Raw genomic sequence first — 25,746 nt, 5'->3', positions numbered from 1 at the left:
ATAAAAGCGAGGGAGCATCAGGATTCGTGACTTCCACAATAAAAATGTTGTTTTTAAAATATTAATTTTGATGCTAGTGGGGGTACCTTAGGGCCACCCCACATGGGGTTGGGAGACAGTCTGGGCTCATCCTGCCCCTCCATGCCCCTTTTGATTTATATTTCCCACCAATCTGCTAAATGCACCATGTTGAGTAATGCTATGTTATGTTATGTTGTGTTGTGTTATATGTTGAGTGGGACATTCCAAAAGTAGCACTCACCATCCTGGACTTCAAGCTATAGTGATGGTTTAATGGCTGGATAAGCTGTCTACATTTAGTCCTCACAGTGCCAACACATGTTTTGATAGACTCAGGGCCAGATGTAGGTAAATCCCATTTACCGATTTTGAAATACCGAATTTTACCGATTCGGTATTTCAAAATCGGTAAATTGGATGTAGGTCCCAACATCTGGATATGTTACCGAATCCTTAAAAATTCGGTATTTACCGATTCGGTAAATACCGAATCGGTATTTGCTATAGAATCCTATGGGCCTTGAAGCCCATAGGATTCAATTCAAATACCGATTCGGTATTTACCGAATCGGTAAATACCGAATTTGTCAAGGACCCAGGGGGTGTCACTTTGACACCCTCTAGCACCCCCAAAACGGGCATGTGTGCAATATGGCACACAGACATGCCCTAAGGGCACGTCTGTCTGTCACATGGCACATGTGTACATGCACAGATGTGCATGTACACAGGAATCGGTATTTTACCATGGATTTGTATTCCATGGTAAAATACCGATTATGTAAGCCATGTGCCAATGGAAAATTAGCTACCCACATAGCATTTTCGGTAATATTACCGATTCGGTAATTATTACCAATTCGGTACTTATTACCGATTCGGTAATAAGAAAGAATCGGTAAAATTACCGAATATGTGCCCCAACATCTCCATAGCCCTTTACCGCTCGGAAACGGCCGAATATCGGTATTTTTCGGCCGATTCCGATCGGTAAAGAGCTACCTACATCTGGCCCTCAGTCATTAAATTGTACACAGCAGTAATTGGAACAATATCCTGGCACCGTTTTGAACATTGGAGGCATTCCTCTATCTCTATATTTTGAGTAAGAGAATCATATAATTTCAATGGCATAAAGGTTTACTTGCTCTGGCATCTGTTTTATTACTAGCTAGCACAAAATTCCCTTATAGACATAAATATAGATTTCTGCAATAAACTATTGCTCCTGGTACTGTGGTACATTAAGAAGCATTGTAATACATTTTTATAAGTTCACCTTCTGAAGTGCCTGCAAGTCCAACAGATGTTAACAAATATATTAGACAAATTGTGATACAATAGGCATTGTATTTACTCATTTTTATTTTTTAAAAGTTCTCTTCGGTTGGATACATAGTACCCCCGCACCACTCCCTCCCCCCCCCCCCCCCCCCCCAAAGGAAGGGACAGGCTTATACTTTCTAATCATTCTCAGAGTGAGATATTAGGCTGGTGTGAACATGTTCCTGCTTCTTTTATGGTTAAGTAGGTTCTGAGAGAGGGAAAATAGGTTCCAGTAACAGAATTGAGATGAAGAAAAGTTGTGCAATACGCACAGTGACTCTCTGACCTTATTCACAAAGGTAAACTTAAGCTTTTGGTGTAAGTTTACTATTTTTTTGCTATGCACAAACTGTAGTTACACATGTAGTATCCTTAGAAACTGTGGCGAACTCCACACATTGAAAGATAGGACAATCTCTGGAGTCGTAAAAATACTACACGTAAAATTACATTTGTAGTTTGTGAATAGAAAACAATAGTAAATTTACACCAAAAGTGTAAGTTTACCTCTGTGGATAAGGTCCAGTGTGGCTAAGCTAGGTATGGAAACTGATTCTCATAAGACCAGTTACTTAGGGGTCCATTGTCAAATCCTTGATAAATTGGACACTGAGACTCTTAACTCCTGCGCATGCACTTATTGAGTGTTAGAAATGGCCTGATGAAAAAACACGTTATTTTGGTAAATGGGCACACAGTACCTATCCATTATGGGTGCATCTAAGGAGGGTGTGCACAGTTCAAATGAGATCTTGTGTCCAAGATGTAACACATACCGTAGTTCTGTCCTTTAAAATATACTGATGATTGGCAGAGCAGTGGTGACCGTGTCCTAAAAATTACCGAAGTCCTGCAGGAAAGAGTTGATTGTAGTTTTTATAAAACCTAATAAGGTCCTCCATAGGGGAGATAATTCTGCTCTTAAAAAATGTACTAAGGTTCTGAAGAGGAGTGAAGACTCTGGGCCAGATTCACAAAAGTAATTGGAGACAAAATCCTAACTTTACGACTTTCGGTATTCACAGAAGGCATTTAGGAGTACTAAAGTTAGGGTTTGGCCCAGTTAATCTTAAATTTTGGTCTTAAATTAAATTTAAGACAAATTTAAGATTATCTGAGACAAAATTGTAATTTTAGTACTCCTAAAGGCATTCTGTGAATACCGAAAGTCGTAAAGTTTGGATTTTGTCTCAGACTACTTTTTTAAATCGGGCCCTCTGTCTTATAAATCGCAGTGAAGGCCTGCAGAGAAGTGCTGGTACAGGTATATATGTTGGATTAAAGTCCTGCAAATGAGTGCTGTTTGCATGATTAGAGGGATTTCATCTCCAGAGTTAATACGTTGCTCTGGTCGTATTAGATGCATAAGAGTTGGAGGTATATCAAGGGCTAAATACAGTTTTGGTGTTTTGTGCTACTTTCTGTATGACTGTAATACCTTGCCTTAATGTTCAATTATGGCTTCTATTTCCAATTTGGTAAAGACCTGCACCCATTATCCACCGGGGTACTGTCATCAGTTTCTGTAGAGTCATGTATTCTCTCTAAAGAAATAGAGGACAATTCATTAATAGGCCATTGGCACAATGAGTATCAAAATATTGAAGGACCACAAATCGGTATTAGTCATTGCATTTCCAATTTCTGCCTAGGGGTGTTATGTAACATTAAGAACCCGTTATTCCTTTTAACATTGAAGAAAGTGTCTTCATTTTTACTGCATCAAATATGTGTTTTCCAAATTAGTGAGAAAACTTATCGTTGCAGTTTGTTCTTATTTCTGTCTCACCTCTTCCATGATTGGATATCACCACACACTAATTAGGTCTGGTGTCATTCTTCGCCCCCTTACTTGAATTCATGCTTCATTTTCATTTGTATTTACATTTTCAATTTTTTTTATTTGTTTCATTCTTGTTCTTATCAACTTTTACTTCTAAACTGAAAATCAAAGCATTTCTATCAAATTCAGACTTCATGTTAAGACCAGAAGCCTGAATGTGATAGAAATGCTTTGATTTTTCGGGAGTAGAACTACTCTACTTTGCAGTAAACTTGTTTCAAAAATATCCCCTCTTAAGAGCAGTTCGCATTAGGTTGCTGTGTTAACACATGCCGTCTTTACATCTGAACACATCACTCTCACAACGCTACACCTGTACTAAGTGATGCCATTAAATAAGCCATTACATTATCGTTCAGTATTTCTGATATTACCAACAAGGAACCTGTCATAAGGGAGCCTTTATTTTTGGTTGATAAGCTCCAGAACCATGTCGGAGAAGCTTCCCTAATACTCAAGAAATTTACTAATCCCAAGATTCAATAATATATATATATATATATAAATTTTAAATCTTATTTGACTAGCTATGGTAGGGTATCATCATCCCTATACTCAGCTTCAATCCATTTAGACTCGTGGATGGAACTGGGAGTTGTGTGGGATAAGGGTTTTTTGTAGTGATGCAGTGTGATGTTAGTGGTCTGTGTGCTCCACTCATCAATTAGAGTTAATTGAATCCAAATTATCGTTTTAGGGAAGTCAATCAAGAACCCGTTTCATAGAATCAGAGTGAATATGCTAAACCTCATTAGTCTAATCACACAGTTAAACGTACATGCAAGTAAATCTACACATACAAATTTGCTCTTACACTTTATGATTACATTGCAGTACCTTTACTACTTTTGACCATTTCTGAGTATAAAGTTACTACACAGTATAAAGCACAAGCATCAAGCTCTTGAAACAGGGTTAGAGCCTGAAAAAAATTCTTCAAAGCGTAAAAGTCCACACTCTCGGAGCTTTTTCACACTTACCTGTTCCAACTTCTCTTACAATACCCAAATCATCCTCAAATTGGACAAATACTCAGACTTGGGATTTCCTCGCCCACTTACTCCATGGTGGATGTACACAATTTGTTGTATCAGAATCGCCTGAAACTAAAATTCTCTAAAACTGAGACCTTCCTCTGTGATCATAGCAAAAATGTGACCCCATCAGCTCATGGCCTCAGGAGATATAACCCTGATGGATGTGCAGTATCTTTTATCACCTAGAATTCTACATGAGAATACTGTGCAGTATATTTCATCACCTAGCATTCTCCTGGAGGGTCCAAGCTCAGTAGTTCTTTTGTTGTAATGTCTTGACCATTTCAATGGGTTCTATATTGGAATCTCAAAGTACCTAATTAGCAGGTTCAAACAAATTCAGAATGCTGCAGCCAGTAATACTCTAAATCTCGACAAAGCTGATCCCATTACAGACGCCCTCCATGTCACTGGCAACCAGTCCAAGAAGAATGTTGTCAAGGCTTTCTCCTTGGACATGAACAATCATCCTAAAATTAAAATCTATCCTAAAAAGAGCAATCTCATATCCAGAGTGGCCAGATTCTTGATCCGTCCCCATTTAAAAAAACATGCATGAGACATGCCGCTTTCTTTTTATATTGATTCAGACTTAGCAACTCCCTCTCTGTGAAAATAAGAATAATCAGCATTCATCTGAAATTCTGACAATCAATTAAAATGTGGGTAGTCCTCAGATCAGATATGACTGGATTTGGTTACAATATTTACTAGTGAGCATATTGTGATCCGATTCCTTAACCTTGTTATTCATCTCACCTTCATGCATAAGGACCTGTTTAATGCCTGCAATGGCAGATGAAAGCATAACTCTGAACCTCATGCACAACACCATACATATAACCGATAGGCAGTGCTTCCAACTATCACTCTTCCTACCATGCATAGAAAACTGAAGAGCTACTTATTGGTCCATCAAGAAAGCTCTTTGAATCTCATGAGTGGTAGGAAAGTGCTACTTAACCACATGCGTGCGAGCGGAATTCCGCTCGCACGCTCAGATTTTCTAAAACCCATTATTCATGACGAGCTGGGCTCGGCATCAGCGTGCGAGGAGGCTACGCCATGAAGAGCCCAGCTCGTCATCAGCCCAGAAGGGGTTAAATGTAAAATTTAACACAATATAATACAGTCTATGTCTTTGCATTCTTGTGGACACTCAACTGACACCCGGAGCTGTTGCATCATGCTAAGAACCTGGAAAACATTTACAGAATACTTTGAAGAATAGATTGGCCTTGCATACCATATGGACTTTGGACCTGGTGAAACCTTGGCGGCTAAAGGAGATGGCTGTGTCCGCTCTGCCTTCTCAGTGGTTGTGTGGGTGTGCTATTGATGGACCCTATATCAAGAAGATGCTGTCATAGAACTATCACAACACTTGTCATATCAGCTTTGGTGTGTAGCTACACGTGACATTGTGTGCTACCTGTGACTTGAGAGTATCAAGAATGTGGCATCCATAGATCCATCATTGCAGACATATATGGTTGTGAAATGTTTACTCTGTTGATGCTCAGAAACTTGGAGTTTCCGATTCATGTTTTAAGCCCATTGTAACTATCAGGATGCTTCAGAAGTGGCTATTGGAGATACGTGGCGGGAAAAGTCTCTAAAGAGAAGATAGAGCTCTTAAAATACCCTGCTTGATCTCTGTACACAAGAAGGCTACCTGCACGTGTCAGCACGGATCACACCTGAAGGAACAGGTGCATCGCCGGTGGAGGCGATTGGTCATAGTTGTGAAAGAGACCTCTAAATGATTCCACTGACAATCATCCACTCACCCCAAAACAAAAGAACTGTCACCAAAATGTTTACTAAAACCTATTATAGATCATTGAAAATTGCTGAAGTACTTTTCAAATGCGACCATTTTACATCTTAAATCTCACCAAATTTGAGCTAATTTGCCCCTAAGTTTGTAAAAAATGTCCCTGGAATTTGCACAAATTGCATCAAACTTATCTTCTTACATTAGATGTAAAACTGTCATTCATTCGGTTCAAAAAGCCTTTTAAATGTTATCCCAAATTTATGCGCCAAATCATCAATTGAGGACCTTCGTTGAGACGTACCTCTGCCATTCATTTTTCCTGTTTGCTGGTATATTGGACTGAAGAAATAGTTCAGGTTTTATTAAATACTAGCAGCCCGTCCCGACGTTGTCCGGGAGGAATCAGGCTTCAGGGCCCCCACCCGCCCCGGCGTTGTCCGTGGGTCCCCCTGAGCCTTCCTAAGATAGAACAGCCATCTGGGTGTATGAAGATACAGCGCCAACCATAACAACGCAAGCAATTACCACACTGTTGTTAAATCGTAAAAGGCTTACATCGCACGCATTTACTGCGCATGCTGTTGCCACGCGATTGTATTGTCTCTGCTGCTTTGGGGCATTACAACGCAGGTCACCAAATCGCCTGCTGTTACATCGTGATTTTCACTTTTGTTTTTGAAGGTACGAAACAAAAGCTCACTCTTTAATGGTGCATCTTCTTATTGTACTGTTTCAAAGAACTGATGCTGTGGGTCTACGTTTTACAGCACATCCTGCTTCTACACCCTCTCCTTTCGGTCCTAGTCAACCCGATCTGTGTGGCTCATTTCTAAATAGTTCCATTCCACGATTTATACGAGTGTTCAGAGGCTTCCAAAATATGTTTTATTTTCCCAAAATGTGCAGATTTTCTTTTCAAGAGGAACTGCAAAGTGTAATACACTTGGGGAAAACCTACATCAATTCGTTTAGACAGTATCATTCATTCTGTCACAATACATGGATTTTTAGACAAATACACATTTAATTCCAGGTAGCTTTTGAGGCAGTATATTGCCACCAGATGGATTTCCGCCTTTCTACGTTTCGGAGGACACCCCCCCAGCTATGTCAATGTGTCGGGGCTGCAGCTAACATTCTTTTTCAGTAATTATGTCAATTTATGCGCGAGCATGCGTTGTAATCATGCCGTGATTGCTAACATTATTTATTGTCTGGTTGCCCTGGTATGTTAACGGCCTGCCTCGATTAGATTTCATTGTCCCAGTCTTAAGCCTTGTTTGGGTGGCCACCAATTCAGGCTCCCCCTGGCATGGTTTTGGGCAGCTGAACCGCATGGCGTCCCGTGACTTGTCCGTCGATATAGCAGTATCTTCCTTCCCTGGGTGATATTCAGCACTCATTGGTTCCGTGCAGCGGCTGAAAGCTGGCCCCCTCCTTTAAACACACTGCAGGCCTCTGCAGTCTTCATCCGGCACCCATCTAGGGTTGCATCCGCCTTCTGGCACCCATAACGGCATCCTACGAGTACTCTCTCGCCCAAAAACCTGTTCAGTGTGAGATGGGGTGCTTCTCATTGTGGAACTTTGGTGCCCTGCTACGTCGGAGCTCCATCATGTCTAACCAGGTCAATTGATAAAAATGCTGTCTTACTGCAAATGGCGCTTATGTTCAAACGCACATGTTTGGGATATTTATTTTTTCTTTCAGGCTGTCGGTTCCAATTGGGGGTCTCTCTGAGCTATAGCCAGCCCTCCATATTCACAGAAATATATAAATCATTATCAATTTTAATAAAAAACACAACATACAAACCTTCTATTTACATAAGGTTAGAATTAACAGTGCCAGGGCATGCCCACCCTACCATCCATCATGCCCTCACCCAGCCACCCATCCATCCACCCACACATCCATCCAACCACCAGACATCCATCCACCCATCCATCATCCACCCATCCACAGATCCATCCACAATTTTGGTCATCCATGCTGCGCACTCACATCACCATATGGGCATAAGCGAAAACAGCCACCAATCCATCATGCATCCACCACCCAGCCACTCAGCCATCCATCATGCATCCATCATGCACCCACCCACCCACCCACCCATCCACCCATCCATCAGGCCACATCCTCTCCCGTTGTGAGGGCCTGCATTTTGCACATGTTTAATTTATTCCCCTGTCGGCCCGAATTCCCTTTTATACTCCCCACCAAACTGTTGAGCTTGCTGCACCATTGCAGGAACATTATGTCTAGTCATAGGCAAAATATTGTTCTGCATCCCAACTGAACTACCTGCTCCGGGACAGTCAGTGTGACAAGCACACGGTTCCTTCTAATTAAGTGGCAGAAATAAAGAGTGCAGAGCTTACACTGAATGAAAAACGATGTATGTACTTGTAAACACCCAACACACATTAAAAAGTATGACTTGTAAGTGTCCAATTTATTTCTGGGTGTCACGAGTCTCGAACCTTGGTTTTCAGCAGCAAAGTCGGCACTGCTATCCGTCAGGCAACATCCTCTCTCGTTGTGCGGACCTGCATTTTGCACATGTTACTCAAATCGTACATGCTCCGATGGCAGGGATATATTGCTCAGCCGTCACAAGGTAGAGGGGTGTTTTCTGACTCCGACCTCGTGGGCCAGAATTCTCACAGTCAGTCGGTGTCATCTGCAAACGTGCCTTTGCCTTACCTCCACGCTCTCTGCTGCAAGCACCCGCTCCTCCGCTCGTCACCGCTCCTCCTCGTGCTCGTGTACGCCACTCCTGATGTCAGCACGCACGTCGCGGCCGGCGCTACTTTGGAGGGACTACTTTTTTATTTAACTTAAATTTCTTAAACAACGTATATATTTTTTATTTATATAGCTTATGTCCATCTGCACACCCCGACAATTACAATGATGTATCGGGTGTTTGAATTGCCACTGTGGTTCCCGAGTTTACCTGGCTCAAAGGTTTGTGTTCTCTCTTTATAATAGTAGTATAGATTCAACTCTGCGCTTTCTCCCTCCTTGCCTGCCTTTCCTCTTCCTCTGTTGTCTCCTGAGCTGCAGGAGAGCCTGTGAGTCATTGAGCAAGTGAAATCTGCTGGCGCGAAAGCGAGCAGATCACTTGGCCTGCGCTTCACCTCACAGCTGTGGTTCCATCATATATTCACTTCTGCATTAGGAAGACAGATGAGGCGTCCTTCAAATACACCTAATTTAACCCCTCCGATGCCCATGACGAGCTGAGCTCGTCATGAGCCAGGGTGCTCCGGTGCTCATGACGAGCTGAGCTCGTCATGGCCCGTGGAACGCTTGCATGCTGGGCTAATTCCCCTGCCGTGCTGAGCGTTCCATTAAACAGGCGTGGCCGTGACAAGCTGAGATCGTCATGAGCACCGGAGCACCGTGGCTCATGACAAGCTGAGCTCGTCATGAGCATGGAGGCGCTGTGCGCGCCCCCAATCCCCCCCCCCCCCCTCAGCACAGCAGGGGAATAGCCCCAGCAGCCAAGGGGTTAAGAAGCCTATATGCATGTCCGCACTAAGTGGGCGTAGTGACTAAGGCCGAGTGGTGCACCAGGTGCAAAAGTACCGGGGCAAAGAGTTATGAGGAATCTGCTGATATCCAACTAGAACTATCTTTTACTACCCTACTAGTGTCCAGGGAGCCGCCATTTTCCTTTCTTGTCAGGATCCATTGTGCTGTTGCAAGTCACTGGTGATGACGTTCATATTTTTCGCACTACCCAGGGCCTATTATTCCATGACTGTTTTGAAAAGTGTGTTTCCAAGCCTGCATGCATGAATCAGAGTGTGTGTGACTGCAAAATGTATGCACACATGTTTGCGCATGGCAACTTTTTCAGCATGAAGGAGCATATTTACAAGGAAACTGTCAGAGTGCTGCGTTAAGCCAAGAAGGTTACCGCCACGCTCCAACAGTTTTCAAATGCAGGGATGTGTCTTATTCACAAGAATACAGTGCAAACTTGCCTTTCCTTTAGAGCTGGCACTAAATGTAGCTGCATAGCGCCAACACGGGCACTCTTGCACTATTGTGCATGTGTGCCTGTGCTGCAGGGAAAGATTGTTTAAGTGCAGGAAGGTGTGCCTTCCTGCACATAAACAAACAGTGATAAAGCATTTCTTCTCTTTCGCCATGTTAAGACAAGGTTTTCTCTGGCCTTAATTGTGGCACTGCCCCACATTTACGCCACCTTTGTAAATATGGGACAGCATCAAAATCCATGGGTGTTGCGGTGGAACACCCACCACAACACCCACTGCACTCCCCTTTCACGCTAAGTGTAGCGTGAAAGGGGTCTTATTTACAAGGCAGCGTTAAGCCATGTCGCCTTTTGAATAGGGCTAAGGCCCTATCGCCACAGGGGTGTCGCAAAAAGTGGTGTTGCTGTTCCGATAGGGACTTGTAAATATGCCCCGAAGTCTCTTGTTAGATAAATCTGAAGTGCGCAACATGTACGCTCAAGTCAAATGACAAACACTTCCCACTGTTGGTACTCAAAAAGTTTTGCAAATATATATTGTGAGGAAGGGAGTACACCTTCCTAGTGCAGTAGAGGTAAGAATTCCATCACTACCCATTCGGGGTGTTGGGCCACAATGGCGGTTGCAACCTCTGGTCACCAGAGAAAGTAAAGTTGTGAGAGGTTATACCCACCGGAAAGATTTGAGAGAGGATTTCCTTAATAGGATTCTATTCTAGATATTATTTTTTAATTTAATTATTTGACATAGCACAAAACTAGATCCAATGAGCAGTCAGCCATTTTTTAATTAGAAAGCACATATTACAGCACAAACATTTCAATTACACGGTATGGGCCCTCAGGGAATCACGAAGAATGTCATGAGTAACACGGGAAGGCTGCCTTGTTAGTTGATTTCCTGTACCACTCCAGTGCATAATCTTTGTGCAATAATCCCATTAAGGGAAAAATTACGCCTGCATCAATATTCCGTAAATGTACATTTGTAAATGTATTTTTTCACATGCAGAAATTCTTTAATTCTCCATCATCATTAAATATTAGTGTATTCTATCCATTTCCCTTTTCTTTCCACCACTTCCCCAGGAAAAGCATTTACTCCTTCTTTTAACACAATGGTATTTGTGTGCATTTCCAGATTGGGATCCAGGGTTAGAGACAAGCTTCATGGGTGTGTGATCCCCACAAACATGTCTCTTTGTGGTTTTTTATCTACTTTTGCAAACTGTCCAAGAATGGAGTGTCTAGAATCTCAGTTCGAGTGCTCAGTTTGCAAATGCTAGCATTCATCAATATGGGTAGAACTAACACATTCGTAAGTGCATCTCACAATGTAAATTCCAAGAATCGAGAGAGAGAAAAAGAGAGAGAGAGAGAGCAAGAGAGTATGTTTATGTGTGTTGGTGTGTGTATGTGGTGGGTGTGCATGTGTGTTTACATGTGTGTGCGTGTGTGTGTGTTGAATGTGTGAGTGTGTGTTGTGTGTGTTGGTATGTGTGGGTCCGTGCATGTGTGCATGGGTGTGTGTGTGTGTGTGCGTGTGAGTGCGTGTTTGTGTGTGTTGGTATGTGTGGGTCCATGAATGTGTGCATGGGTGTGCGTGTTTGTGTGCATGTACACTGCTCCCGTCAAATGAGAGACCTGGAGGGGCACAATTTCAACAAAATATTTATTACAAATTAGTGAAATCTAAAAGAAATTTTGTATAGAAGATCCCATGCAATAGTGAGTCATTTCACGTCAGAAAACGCAGGCCAGGAATAGGAGGGAGGCAACTCCTTTGATGGTGTTCAGCTCGGATACCAAAGAGAGGAGTGATGATGAGGGGTCTGTAGCCAGCACGGCGGCCCCCCAGGAATCATGCAAAGGGCAGAACAACATGGCCGATGATGATGATGGTAAGCAACGCACACAAAGTGACAGGGGAGGGTGCAGCGCGCTGGCCCGGTGGAAGGGGCACCAGGGCAAATTATACACTTGGGTACACAGTTAGGAGTAAGCAATTTAACAATGCAGGGGCCCTGGCCCCTACATCCTCCCTGGCAGGCAGGGCAAGGATGGGACCAACTGGGTCATGGGAGCAAGGACTGGCTCACCCAGCGGCATGGATGCCATGGTGGCAATGGCCTGGGGCAGGATCCCCCTTTGGAATACGGAAAGGAATGGAGGAAGCGAGGAGCCAGAACAAAGACCAGAGCAAGGGGGGGGTTAAGAAATAGTCAACCGGCAAGGGAAAAGAAACCCCCCAACAGGCAAAGCAGAGTGAGAAAGCAAGACCTGAGGAGACCACTCAGGGAGGGGTGGGAGGGATGGCATCCCCCGGGGTTACTAATACTGGATAATGGAGCAGGAGGGGGCCCGGACCCGAAGAGGAAGCTGGCCAGGGTGCACCTCCGACCCTCCCCGGGAGAGCCTCCCACCACCACGAAACTCCTGGGATTTGCCAATCTCATCCCACTGACAGTAAAGGAAAGAATATGGGGGAAAGAATTCATAGACATTTTTTCCCTGCTAGAAGTGCGCGAGGCAGGCTTGGACCTGACTGTGCAAAACAAAAAAGAAGATGACAGGAGGGACAGGCCGAAGCCTAGGGTAGAGAGGTGACTGGAGAACTGGCTGAGAGCGTTCAGGACTCTGGCTTGCATTTTCATTGAAAAGTTCCCCCAGAGTGCCGCAGCACTTATTTCATATGAGTAGAAGGTGCACGATGCACAGCAAAAGTATCAGGGGTAGTCTTGCTTGAGATACGAAGAGGCCTTCAGGGAGAAGATGCAGACATGACCAGTGATTGTGTGGGACTGGCAGGACATGTATGGGTTCATGATACACACGGTTGCGGCCAGAGAAGGGGTCAGATCAAGGGGGTACTAGAGCAGCTGGGTTTCGCATAGAAAGGAAAAAGGGGGAGGCAGAACAGGGGGAGCTCCCTCCGATAGTGGAACTGTAGGTAGCGTGGAGGAAGAAACCCAAGAAAGATAGACAAAAGAGATACATTACTAGAGGTAGATGGAAGGCTCACACTGTGTCCTTGGGATGCCTCACGGCAGGGGCACTGAGGGAGCTAAGGACGGCACACAGCCACAGACAGAGTTGATGTGATGCTACCACAGAACCCTGTGGATGCTTCCCGGCAGGGGTACTGAGGGAGCGAGATGTGATGCGAGACTCAGCCTCAGGCAGAATAGATGAAATGCTCACACAGGGTCTTTGGGATGCCACATGGCAGGGACCCGGAGGAGCAGGGAGGGGCCAGGAAGGGGTCCAGAGCAAGCGGGAAGGCACTTGCCGCCCGGGCAGGTCCTACTGGACACCCACCAGGTTCGGTAGCAAGTTGAAGCCTAGAACTGCTGAAACAGAGGCCTGGACATTGGGGCCCCCTACCCAGAAATTATATTGTCTGAGAGCGCATAATGACAAAGAAGGTACTGAAATAACTGCAAAGACAATAAAATGTGATGACATGGATGTTTATGAATGACCATGAAAATTGTGAAATTTATAACCATGTTATGTTTAAATAAACTGCGACTTTTTAAGGCACCAAAGCACATTTCAAGTGGTGTGATTTAAAGGGTCAGATGGACGCAGTTGAAGTTGAGGGAGGGGGAGGAAGACTCACCGCTTGGACGGGGTTTAAAGCATTTTTTACAGCTCCCTACTGTCTTCTTCGAAGTGCACTGTGATGTGCCTGTTTTTGGCGCTTATTGATGCTGTAATTAGGCCTGGGAGAAATTTCCGTCATGCTGATATAATCTCATGTAATTCATGTAATTTTTTTGTTACGCTTGTAACGTGAAATTCCTGAGATGACACTATTATGCCACGTTGCTTAATTACCCGCCATTTGCAGAAACAATTTACTACGAGCAGACCAAAACAGCACATTTGACCAGCACGCAACTGCTGTTTGCAGCGCTTGTGGTTTTTGTGCTATTTTTTTAATGCAAAACAGTTTTGCCTTTCACATAATTGTGCATACTTTCGCGCAATTTCTCCCAAACTTTGCTTAACTTTGCAGAACTATGCAAAAGCAAATTACGCAAATTTCACATAAAGCGAGTTCTAATGTACTGTACAGTGTACTGTGTTCTAAGAGGAACACTTTGGGACAAATGTACTAACTTTTGGCACAATGCAGCACAGCAACCAAAGTTGCTGTACTGAGTTGCGTCAAAGAGGTACATAAAAACTGTTCTTTACCCATTAAAATATGGCACTGTTTTTCTGTCCCACTGAGCTGGCGAACTAAGTGCAAGGATGCGTGCGTTCTATCAGGCATAGGTTTTGTATTGGAAGGATACTCTTCCAGTATGAAACTATGGGCCTTATTTACTACAAAATGACATAGCACAGTGCCGAGTTGTGTCATTTTAAAAGCACTGGGATGTGTTGTCATTACAACAGTATGACGCATCCCTGTACTTTCCCCTGTGTTGGCGCACGGTTCGCTGCCATGCGCCAACCTAGGCGCCCTTGCACCAAGTGCAAGGGTGCCTGTGTTGCGGGGATGACTGTTTTTCTGCATAAAGGTATACCTTCCTTTGGTTCTATCCCAGATGATGAAGCTCTGCCATATGGGTGGGCTGATGGGATTCATTTCCTTTTTGTTGTACACACTTTATAGGTAGACACAGAGTCCGTCACATTTTTCTTTGCCCCCATTAGTTGTACAGACCATTGACAGTCCTTTTGTATTGGTATACCTTCCTGCACAAAAACAAACACAAGAGGCTTTTCCCTCTTTCTATGTGTGCTGCAGAATCCCTGGGGAGGCGTACAATTCTGACGCATTCCCAGGTTTATGAAATGTTGTAAATCTGTGAAAGCTGCAGAATCCATGGGTGTTTTTTTTTTTTTTTTTTTTTTTTTTTTTTTATCCTCATTTGCCTGGCCACCTCTTATTTAGCCTCCAACTGCCAACCACTCTTTACAGGTGCAGAGTTTCCTCTGCATCTTGTATTGTGTTAGGTGGAATTTGGCAATAGATGGCCCGAAGAGTATCGTGGAAAAAGACTCCAAACTTGAAGTTCTATTCAGTTGAACTAGCCATTCTGAGCCGACTGGGGGGAGGCCTAGTTCTTGGAGTTTCAAGGCATAATCATAGGACCGGGGAAAAAAAAAAAAAAAAAAAAATCCCCGGTTATTGTCTCCAACGAACCAGAACGTCCCAAAAGATACGACTACGCTCACCGCCTGATCTCCTCATGTCAGTTTTAGAGGTTGCGTAGAGAGACGACAGCCAGCTTGCATGGGATGGTGCTGAATTTTCAATCCAAACCTTACATATCTCTCTTCTTGCAAGCAGTATGGCGAAGAACAGAAATGTCCTAGCGTGGCCCTTTATATTGTTGTCCCAACCAAATATAATCAAGGAAAGTGTGATGGAGATCGAAGTATTAAGGATGGAGTCTAGAGTCGCTTTAACTTCATTCCAAAATTGTAATATGTTGGGGCATTCTTTAAACATGTGGACGTCTGAGGCTGCGATATGGCCACATTTATTGCATTTCTTCCCTGGGATAAACTTAGAAAGTTTTAGCGGAGTAAAATATGCACGGTGAATTGTAAAAAAGTGATTGCGTCTTAGCCATGCAGGTTTGACACACTTATATAATAGGGTACAGGAATTCTGCCAGGTTTCGATGCTCTGGGCCCCCAGATCTGAGCCCCATAGTTGTTCCGGGAGGACGAAATCTCCATCTATCTCTTCTAGCAGGCACCAGTACCATTTCGAGACCTCTTTACCCCCTGCAGGTTGCGCTACCAATTTCTCTTCGGTGGAACTATGCTTCCCTAAAGGAGGCCCAGATCTATTTGTTGCCTTAGCCCAACTATCTAATTGTAAATACTTAAACCTCGAGAGCTCTATCCCCCGCTGCTCCCTCAAAGCCTCCCAGGGCCTCAGAGAATCACCTGCCAACACATCGCCCCATGTTAGTATCCCTCCTACTCTCAGCGGAATAGAAAGCCGATCATCCCAGCAGGAAGGGAGCCCTGGGGAATCCCAAATGGGCGCAAGGTTGGAGTAGTATGACAAACCCAGGTTCCTCCTTATATGTGACCATAGCTTCGCTTGGGACATAAGAGTTTTTAGTTTAACTTTCTTGAAGTATTTCTGTTCTCCAAACTTGAACCTGTAGCCGTTAGTTGGTAAGCCAGCACCAATCAGCATTGCCATAAACATGAGGCCTATTGATGTATTGGATGGCACTTTTAAGAGCATTCTCGAATGGGAAAGTTGGAATGCCCACGCATAGTATTGTAAATCTGGTAGGGATAGGCCCCCCTTTTCCCTCCTCCTCCTCAGCTTTTTCCACGATATTCTTGCTGTCTTGTATCCCCACACAAAGGAGTTAAGCTCTCTCTGGCATTTCTCTAGCGTTATTTTTTCAAATGCAAGGGGGATCGTGTTAAATAAGAAGGTGAACTTGGGAAGAATTGACATTTTTAGCAAACTTACTCTACCTAGAATAGTTAGTGGGAGATTAGACCAAGATTTTAAAGATTTTTTAATTTCCTTAAAGATTCTCTCAAGATTGACTTGGGCAATTTGTGCGATATCTTGCACTATCCGAATTCCCAAGTATCTCATTGAGTTTGATGTATTTAGCGTTAGGTCAGGTATGTTCCATGCCATAATGTCTGTTTTGGAGGCGTTTATCTCATAGCCCGAGATGCGGCCGAAATCTTCGGCACTCTCGATGACTACCGGTAGAGCGATCTCCGGGTCTGAGGTAAAGACCAAAATGTCATCTGCATACAAGGCTACTCGCTTTTCCCACTCCCCGAACCTAAAAGATGGAATAGAGTCTTCTCGTCTGAGAACTTCCGCAAATGGTTCTATGTATATGTTAAAGAGGAGGGGGGAAAGCGGGCAGCCCTGTCTTGTGCCTCTAGAGATCTTAAACGATTCAGACAGGTTGCCATTTATTAGAAGCCGTGCTGTTGGCGATTTGTATATAAGTTTTATTGATCGACAGATTTTCTCCCCTAAGTTGACCCTCCTTAACACGTCGTTTAAATAGGACCAGTTTACCCTGTCAAAAGCTTTAGCTGCGTCTAGGGTGAGGGTTGCCAATGGGATAGTAAAGGCTGAGGCGATATCGATTGCCCCCACTAAATCATATGTTAAGTCAGAAAGCTGACGCCCTTTAATGAATCCCTTTTGATCTTGATGGATTATTTCCCCCATTACTGATCCCAATCTAGCTGCTAAAATAGAGGCATATATTTTGTAGTCATTATTTAACAATGATATAGGGCGGTAAGACCCACATAGTGTTGGGTCTTTTCCAGGTTTTAAGATCAAGACTATAGTTGCCTCACTCCATGATTGAGGTGGGTCGTTACCGTCCTTCAGAATACTGTTAAAAAGGGCCGTCAGCGTAGGGACAATTGTATCGGCCAAGGCTCTATACAGTTCTCCGGGGAGTCCGTCAGGACCTGTGGCTTTTCCATGTTTTAATGCGGATACGGCCTTTTTAACCTCTGCCTCTGAGATGTCCAAATCCAATGCCTCACTTTGCACTTGTGATAACTGTGGAAGAGATATCTTATCTAGCCATGTCTTCCTTGCCTGTTGGTCATCTATAATATCATCCCTATATATTTCGGCAAAAAACTGCGTAAAGGCAGTACTGATTCCTACATCTGATGACCTGAGCTGATTTTCCCCCTCTGCCATGATCCCTCTTATGTGGCTTTTTGCTTGGTCTGCTTTGACCCTCCAGGCTAGAATCTTACCTGCGGTTTCTCCGAATTCAAAATTGGACAATTTGCTCGCCTCCCATTTCTTTGAGACCCTTTCTTGTAGGATATCTTCTATCTGAATCCATGGGTGTTGTATGGGAACAACCACAGCAACATCCATGGCACGCCCCTTTCACTCAAAGTGGTGTGTGAAAAGGGGCCCTATTTAAGAGGCAATGAAAAGTCACGCAGGGTGGACTTGTAAATATGGGGCAGCCCACTGCGCCACCGGTAGGTCAAGAAAAGGGATGTACCAATGGCGCAAAGGGGTTGTAAAGAAGCACCCTATGCTTTATAACTATTTCCACTTTGTGTACCGTGCAGCACACATGCAGATCTTAAAAAATTGTGAAGAGTTTTGAAGATTGATCCCCCATTATGCCTGCCTCCAAGAGGTGTATGTTTTTGGTGCAAATCTCTGTGTATCAATGTTAGTAGATAGGAATTTGCCTTAAACCCCATTGGTGCTTCAATGGGAAGACCCATGTGGCACCTGTGGAATGCCCCTTGAGGTAAAATAGTGCCTAGTGCTACTTTTCGTTACTTTGGCCAACTTGCCAATACAAATCTGGACAGTAAATGCCTACACAACATTTTGCGGCAGGTATGTGCTCCAAAGGCAATGCCAACCTGGTGCAAAGTGTTAATACATTTGGGCCATAGTTTGAAGGAGCCATGCAATGTGGTGGAGAGTGGTGATATAGGATGGCAGCCAAGAAACAGACATTAAGCATGACTATTTTCCACATAAAATCTGCAGGTCGATGGTAGAGCAAGGGTTGAAGAGTTCCTCCACAGTGAAATGATATTACAGAGACAGTGTTGTAAACACAAAGCAAATCACTAAAGATAGGGCTACGTTGTTGAGTGCTGATTGGGAGGCATGTCTCTGTTTTAGCATGATGCCATACGTTTATACAATCAATATTCTAAATTATGGACATCTTTCTGGATAACCGCAATAAAACGAATGAGATTTATTCTCTTCCCAGGTGTCGCTTTGCATTGGGATTTTATTAAAGCAATTAAGAATGTTTAGCTTTGACCCTAAAACATGTATTTTAGAATGCTGATATATTTATTATTTATGTCAGTATTTAAATGTAATGGGCTGGCGTCTGAATAAATGTGTGCTTTAATAATAAAAGAAACATAAAAGGGATACTGAAAATCAAAAGTGGTCTCTTCTGGGGGATGACTTTGCTGAAAAGCGTCCCACTAGTCTTTCATTTTTAACACATTCACAAAGGCATTTTGGAGAACTTAAAGTTCTTCTCTTGTAGTATTATTTTATGTGCTCTTGCATGCATTTGTGACTTGGGAATGCATTGTTGATAGTTATAGACTATCCATGTACAATTAGTACAAACAGAAAGGGCTGTGCCCTCTTTGTACTTTTACTAATAAGTGGTTGGGTGTCTTGGGGATGATTCTTAAAGGCATGTAAGAGTATGCAAATAAGTACTGCAGGAATACTTCTTCCATTACTGGTAAGAGTTTTATGAATCAGCCCCATAATTTTTTGTTGGAACCGTTCAAAACTCATGCAAGCATGGCTGTAGCAAGGATTTCGCATTCTCAAAATCAGATCTTACATTCGGTGAACAGCCTTTACGACGCGGCTGTTACACTGCAGTGCCGTTACAACGCGGTCTTTTCAACGCAAGTCGTTACCACGACTTGCGCTGGAGGGCGCTGCAGGACAAGGAATTATTTAATTTACTATCCAACACCTTCCCTACTGTACGTAGGCTGGTGTTGGAATAGTAAATTAAAAAATTCCTAAGTCCGCACCCCCTCCAACGCAAGTCGTGGTAATGACTTGCGTTGAAAAAAACGCGTTGTAACGGCACGCGATGTAAATGTACGCGTTGTAAAGCCGTACATCCCTTACATTCCTACAGAGGTGGCAATCTAACCACTTGAGGTCTACTGTGAGGTAGGACTTCCCTTCCACAAAATACCTTTCCAATCCAGAGGCAGACACTCTTTATCCTACAGCCTGTTATCTGATATTTTACCAGACTTCCCACAAGTCAGAAGGAGGTAATCTCACAGTTCATGGGGAGAGCAGTGGTGGTCCTCAACATTAGCCCATCAAGGCAATGCAGGTTGAGATGTAGAGAACCCTGTGCAAGGGCTTCTTCCTGCAGTTGGGTGGAGGACAGACATGTGGTCTTCATGACAGAAAGCTATTACTACAACACCGACTAGTCGGCTAACACAGTGTAGGAAGCCCACTGGACAGAAAAACGAGCCCCTCATAGCTATGTGAACCCTTTGAAAGAGTTCAGGAACTATGAACAAAGACAGCACCAAAATCAGAGTACCGGCATATATGTGTGGGTCGGACAGCGGTCGGGATGGGCCGCTCAGCACCACTGCCATTGGAGTTGTCCTTTGAGTCTCGCCAGGATCCTGGTGCGCTATGAAAAGCCTACGTAACCCAGCTTCCATCATGATTGATGATTAGGGGCATTGCGGTCAGTGGGGCAGCGTTGCAGGGCACCAGGGAAAAGAACATTTAAACTAGAAGCACTGGGCAGTACCCTCTTTTTCCCTACCAGGACGCCCTGCAGCTGACCTCTGGATTCACTGAATTTCTATTGTTTGTCTGCTGTCGGCTTTTCTTCCCGTTTCACCTTGGACTGCTCCCATGTCTGCCGCGCGGCCTCCTCGCCATTGGGTGGTTCTTTCGCCCTCATTGTCTGCTCTCCTTTGAGCGGTGGAAGGAGCCTTGGTTCTCCTGGAAGGAAGGCTTTTTCTTGCCCCAGGGGGAGCTGTGTGCACCATCTCTGGGAGATCATCCCTCTTCTCTGGCCCCCATTTGATTTAAGATCAAGAGGTTAGGATGGTGCGGTTGGTGGCGGCCTCTTTTCAGGTGTACAGAAGGAGCAGGGCGCTGCTCTTTTTGACGTAGGCTGTTGTCGCAGGTCCTATTATCCGCAGACTGGTGTGCTCCAGGGTACTGCTGTAGTTGTAGGGTTAGGTCGTAGCCTGGCTGCAAGGACTTTTTGTTGGCAGTTTGCATTTCAAACCTGCAAGTTTTGGTTGACTGCCTCTGTTGCTGAGCAGTTCTTGAGTCACCGGTGGCCTAATGTTAAGGCGTAGGACTCTCAGCCTGAAGGTTAAGGGCTTGAGCCCTAATCCTCCATGGCGTTTGGGTTCATACTCATATGAGTATTTTTGGCTTTTTCATGTGATAGTTTATCAGGAGTTCAGCTGACCGGGGAACATTTTTTCGTGAAAACATGGGGACCGATTCACAGAACTAACTTAAGACAAAATCCTAAACTTACTACCATTTTGGTATTCACAGAAGACACTTACTCATTTTGGTATTCACAGAAGGCACTTTCTCATTTTGATATTCACATTGATGAGTAAGTGCCTTCTGTGAATACCAAAATGAGTAACTTACTCATTTTGAGTAACTTACACATTTTGGAATTCAGGGAAGGCACTTACAGCCACATGCATCAAAGAAAATTGCATTCGCAAACCGTTCGAATCGCAAAATTCGGCCGTTTGCTAATGCAATTCCCATTTTTGGGATGTATTAACATTTTTGTTATTTTCGCAATTTAAGAAATCGCAAAATTGCGATTTCTTAAATTGCAATTGCATTTAAGGAATCTCAAATTGAGATTCCATAATTGCAATGCATCAAACTTGAAAAATTTGTGAATTCGCAAATAAGGGCAGGAAATTACCATGAAGTTGACCTTCATGGTAATTAAGTTCAATTTTACACACACACATGCCCTTGGGGCATGTGAGTGTGCAAAATGTACTCCTAAGCAGATTTCAGGGGTGCAACAGGGTGTCCTTTGGACACCCATGCACCCTTGAAATGGCATTCTTAATTTGCGAATTTTTAATGGTGAATTGCAAATTAAGAATGTCTTTGCATTCATTCCTATGAGCCTCTAGGCCCATAGGAATGGATTGGTAAGTATTCCTTAATTGCGATTCTCAATTAGAGAATCGCAATTAAGGAATTTTAAGAAATCGCTATTTTTATAGCGATTTCTTAATACATTGCAGTTTGCAATTCCTTAATTGCGATTCCTTATTTTTTGCAATTAAGGTATCGCAAAATGCAATATTGATGCATGTGCCTGTTACTCCTTGATGAGTAAGTGCCTTCTGTGAATACCAAAATGAGTAAGTGCCTTCTGTGAATACCAAAATGACTAAGTGCCATCTGTGAATACCAAAATGGTAGTAGTTTAGGATTTTGTCTTAAGTTAGTACCATGAATCGGGCCCATGGTCATTTAATACGTTTTGCTTATTCTGCACTTGGAGAGAACACTCCTTCAACTACGATGGATTGCAAGGGTTGTCCTCCTAGGACTGAGGTCCCACCCAAGGACGCTGTTCCCCAAATTCTTAAACACCATAGAAATGGTTCAATTTCTGGGGCGGGGGAGAGGGAAGGTACCAGTTGTTAGCCCAGTCCCATCATGGCTACAGGTACTTGGGAGATACATGCAGATCCTGGTGCGATAGTTACAGTGTGGGTGCAGGAGGCAGAGCCTGAGTGGGGGTCCCAGAAGATGATGAGAGCGAAAGTGGCTCTAGTGATGGGAAAATATTCCTACTGGGGGACTCCTGGGCTTCCTGAATTTAAGTGTTTCCAAATGTCTAAAGAAAAAAAAGGGAAAAAAGTGACCTGGAGGATTTGCTGACCTCAAATGCCCCTCCACTTTGGCATTGAAGGCGTTGATCCCTTGGCTAAATGAACCCCTATGCAAAATCTGACATAGCAGGCCATCTGGGGAACAGCCTTTACGACGCGGCTATTACACCGCGTACCGTTACATCGCGTTTTTTTCAACGCAAGTCATTACCACGATTTGCGCTGGAGGGCGCTGCAGGACAAGGAATTTTTTAATTTACTATCCAACACCTTCCCTACTGTACGTAGGCTGGTGTTGGAATAGTAAATTAAAAAATTCCTAAGTCCGCACCCCCTCCAACGACTTGCGTTGAAAAAACCGCGTTGTAACGGCACGCGGTGTAAAAGCACACGTTGTAAAGCCGTTCAACCAGGCCATCTATATTACTCTGAGTTGGATACAAGCAACACCATTGCAAATGATTCCCACAAAATCATGGAATTCATTTTTAAATGAGTTATGACCAACATCCAAGAAATATGAACTTTTACCCAGGAGGCTATTGAACGCAGGCAAAGACGGATGCTGTTCAGCTAAAAGCACAAATAAAACACAGAAGGCTGGAATGTAGCCTCATTCAAAGTGGAGAGACCCCTGAACCCTCACCATGAAGAAACAATGACCCCCTCGGCTCCAAAATGGCGTAGAACGCCATTATAATGAGGCACCTGCCGAATGAAACTAAACAGTGGCACGTGGCCCACATCATTCATGCGGTGCATACAAGATGGCGTTCCAAGCACAGGGCTGACAATGCAGCCAGCACGTCTAATGAAAGAGCGCGCGAAGCGTGCCAGCCTCGTGCACGTTCCAAAAGGCTATTAATGTCCACTCTTTGAACTGCCAATGCATTCATGTTTCCGATTCTCCTCATTTATCGGGTAATAGACTAATTCGGTTTTATAGCTGCTACGAGGAGCCCTTTCAGATGCCAATTACACAAATTAATTAGGCCGCTGCACAATAAACCAAAGGCGGTGGTACGTGGATGTGTGGTGGTGTTGGGGCAGCCATTTGGATGCTTTTAATGTGCGGCCCTGCTCCCATAATCTGACGCATTATGTCCTAGTGGCAGTAATGATGGTTTAGCATCGCCATGATTGTTCCTCTCGTTATGATTATTATTATTGCTTCTTGTTTGCGTTTCCCTTTCACCCCGAGAAGTGCTGTGGAATATATCTTGAAGGGTTTTCCCCCTTGTGACACGGAAGTGCCTTTAGAGTGCTGAAGAGGTAATGAATTTAGGGGCAGATTTATAAACCCTTTGGGCGCGCCGGAATCCCCTGCTGTGCTGGTGAATTCCACGCGTGCGCTGATCGGACAGCCCTTGGCTGTCCGATACACACGCCCACCATGACGTCGGATAGCCGGGGGCGTCGACACTTACAAAGGGTTAAGGCATAGTGCAATGCCGTGCAGCAGCCTAAGTTGCAGCGTTGTGCGTGGAGGCAGGCGCGCAACACCCATTGGGCTCACCGGGCTTCAGCCACCCCCGTCGTTTGTGTCAGCCCGGGCTGAGACAGCTTCGCGGGCTGGCGACGTTTAATTGCAGCCGCACCCAAGTACTTCACAGGTCTTTAAAAGACCGAGTACCTGTAAATGAGGCTTTTGTTGTGTTTTAATCCCTTTTTATAGCATCTCTAGTTATGGTTGGAAGAATTAGCCCCCCCCCAATCTTTGTCAGCCCCCCCCCCCCCCCCGAAATTTTGCTCTAGTTGCCCGCCTGCATGGAGGTGAGTACAGCGCAGAGCCAAATTGACCAAATATGGCTCTGTTGCTGCTCTCTTCCCTAGCTATTGCACACACACGCACTGCCTAGCACTATGCACACAGCTCTGGACCATTGTCATGAGATACTTCCGAATAACCCCGGCTCCATGACGTGATTCACAAAGGGCCTCTGCTCTCTTGGTGGAAGCCCCACAGTCATGGGGGAGTCTTTGCACTCGTTGTGGATTCTTCGTAATGAGACTCCGCCCCAAGTGTAGAGACTCCACCACAACTTCGCAGCCTCTGCCACAAGTCCGGAGGCCCTTCTGTGAATCGGGCCCTTCGTGTATCGCAGTCCTTACCACCAGGTCACTAAATCATTGAGACCATCAGTCCTTCCAATTCAAAAGGACAGGAAGGGTAATGGAGGGTGAACAAAAAAAACACACTGGCAAACACTTCCCCAGTTGGAGCAACTTCTTGTGTCCCAAAACTGTTAGCTTTATGGTAGGAAGTTCTAACAAATGCTGTGAATAAGATCATCTTGTTAGAGTATGGGCTTGGGAGGGAGTCAACAAGTTAATGGCTAGTCGGGAGGAGTGTCAATCTATGACTCTGCCCTCTCCATTCCTCTTCTCTTTGAGCCACATAGTGGAGTTAGCAGAGTTGATACAAGAGCAAATTGGGAAAACACATACGTTTTCTTCGACCAGTCGACCCTCATTTGCCTTTACTGCCATCATCAATGGTCTTGGGCTCAATGTCCGCTGACTTGATAATTCTCGCCTCGGCGCCTACTCTAATCATGGGTCCCAAGCTGCAACTCTGGGCAATAGCTTGCTTAATCTCCACAACGGTCCCTACAACACTGGGATGCCTGGCTTCACCTTGGGGGTGCCCAGGAGGGGCATCTCACAGGGAGAGCCAGGAAGGGTTCCACAGCATTATACAGCGCTGGGACGCCCCGTTGGGGCAGCTGTGCGCTTTACAAAATACACTACATTTACATTTACATCATGTTTTGCTAGAGTATTGTGCAGGAGCTGGTGTAACTTGCATAATTTGCTGTAGTATAATCATGGGAGTAGTCAGAAAATTAAAATACCTCTCACTTTGATCCAAAGCCTTGATGGCACTTGGCAAGCACAGCAAGTGAGCTTGACCCTCCCCCAGAACAGCTACCTTGTCTGTTGCATTCAATCATCTACCCATTCATACCTTCACCCTTCCATCGACCCGCTGATAACCATCATTTCACCTTTACATTTGATTGCTCTTTCATCTATTGTTCGTCTTTACCCATCCATCCATTCATTCATCCATCCATCCTTTCACCCACCCATCCTTTCACTCACTCACGAATGTTTTCACCCATTCACCCTTCCACTCTTTCATCTACTCACACATCCTTTCACCAATTCACCCTATCACTCACCCACACATTCTTTCACCCATCCACCCTTTCACACAGCCATGCATCCTTCCACCCAAACACACTGTCACCCATCTTTTCACCCACCCAGTCATCCTTTCAACCATCACCCTTTTACTCAGGCTTTCACTCACCAGCGCATCATTTCAACC

The 25,746-nt window shown here is 44.3% G+C and overlaps 1 protein-coding gene across 1 annotated transcript in view; it reads left to right on the top strand.

Moving 5' to 3' along the window:
• Positions 1-25,746, top strand: part of CACNA1H (calcium voltage-gated channel subunit alpha1 H) — a 1,502,131-nt gene that overhangs the window by 761,063 nt on the left and 715,322 nt on the right. The gene's annotated exons all lie outside the window — the stretch shown is intronic.

Source organism: Lissotriton vulgaris, chromosome 10 (genome assembly GCF_964263255.1).
Source record: "Lissotriton vulgaris chromosome 10, aLisVul1.2, whole genome shotgun sequence".
In the NCBI taxonomy this organism is placed as follows: Eukaryota; Metazoa; Chordata; class Amphibia; order Caudata; family Salamandridae; genus Lissotriton; species Lissotriton vulgaris.
This window is presented reverse-complemented; position numbering and strand designations above follow the sequence as displayed.